Source organism: Petaurus breviceps, unplaced genomic scaffold, assembly GCF_028583685.1.
Source record: "Petaurus breviceps papuanus isolate PSGF00001 unplaced genomic scaffold, PetGlider_PUasm1.0 90849, whole genome shotgun sequence".
Classification (NCBI taxonomy): domain Eukaryota; kingdom Metazoa; phylum Chordata; class Mammalia; order Diprotodontia; family Petauridae; genus Petaurus; species Petaurus breviceps.
Window position 1 is genome coordinate 11,215,477 of NW_027187361.1, and position 1,152 is coordinate 11,216,628.

Sequence of the window (1,152 nt, forward strand, 5' to 3'; positions counted from 1 at the left end):
TTCCTTCCTTCCTTCCTTCCTTCCTTCCTTCCTTCTTTCCTCCCTTTCTTCCTTTCTTCCTTCTTTCTTTCCTTCCCTCATTCACAATTTCAGTTTGGAAATTTTCTCGACACTCTTGTAATCTAGAATCCTAGCATGAAATTAGGGGTGGAGGGTTTAATTCAAAAGAACATATCACAGATTATGATGTATTTGAATAATTTTAATCTCCTTAATATTCATAGTTCTGAATTGGAGAATTACTTAGCAAAGAAAGCAGTTCTTGTACCTCTTATAACAGTAAGATTATTCCTGATTTTTAGTCACCACAAATAGAAATGGTGGCCTCCTAACACATGATATTTGAAAGAAATAGTGTCTGACTTAGCAGAAAGGGGAAGGTTAAAGTTTCATGTACAATTCTCAGAGCCACGTTTTCTGTGGAACATGAAGCAAGAGGAGAATACAGAACTTTATAGAACCCTGGTGAGATGCTCAGTGATCTGTATCATGTAAGAACAATACCATAAAATAGTTAACTGGTTTTAACACAAGTAGGATTTCCCTCTCTGAGGAATAAAGACTGATGAAAGCAGCTGCCAGCTGTGGAAATCATTACCAGTGGAAGTCAGAGCCCAAACTGAATAATCTTGTCACACTTTAAAAACCCAGCTTTTTTCATCTATCTTCTTTTGGTGTACTCTGGAATATTTCTCAGAGGGCTGCCATCAGAACACTTGAAAGTTTCAAAGCTAAAAGATGAAACATACATAAAAATTTTGTGAGTTTTGTGAAATGCTTGTCATAGTCTGCATTCATAAAAGACTACATTATTGGCATTTCATATACTACACTCAGCTCATCATCTTTGCCCCTAAAGCCTGCTTTTCCCCTCAACTTCCCAGTAGTCTTTAAGACTGGAAACTGAAAAATCATCTCTGAGTTTGCAATTTTCTCACCCTGAGGCTTGATCTTTCAAGGTATTCCATTCCTGACTCTTCAATAATTTCACATATGTCTATATTTTTCATTCCCAATAGTAGACCCCTAATTCAGGTTCCCATTTGAACTATTGCAACAGCCTCCTCATGTCCTAGTTCACTCATGTCTCTCCTAATTCTGATCCTGTAAGGGTTATGGGATTTAAAGATCTCCCATGCCCCATGGACGTGC

At 37.5% G+C, this 1,152-nt stretch overlaps 1 long non-coding RNA gene across 1 annotated transcript in view; it reads right to left on the minus strand.

Annotated features, from left to right (window-relative positions):
* Positions 1–181: 181 nt before the first annotated feature.
* Positions 182–1,152, minus strand: part of LOC138149839 (uncharacterized) — a 3,148-nt gene continuing 2,177 nt past the window's right edge. Inside the window, exon 2 of the long non-coding RNA XR_011165431.1 lies at positions 182–731. This is a non-coding gene — a long non-coding RNA (uncharacterized lncRNA). The remainder of the gene's footprint in view (positions 732–1,152) is intronic.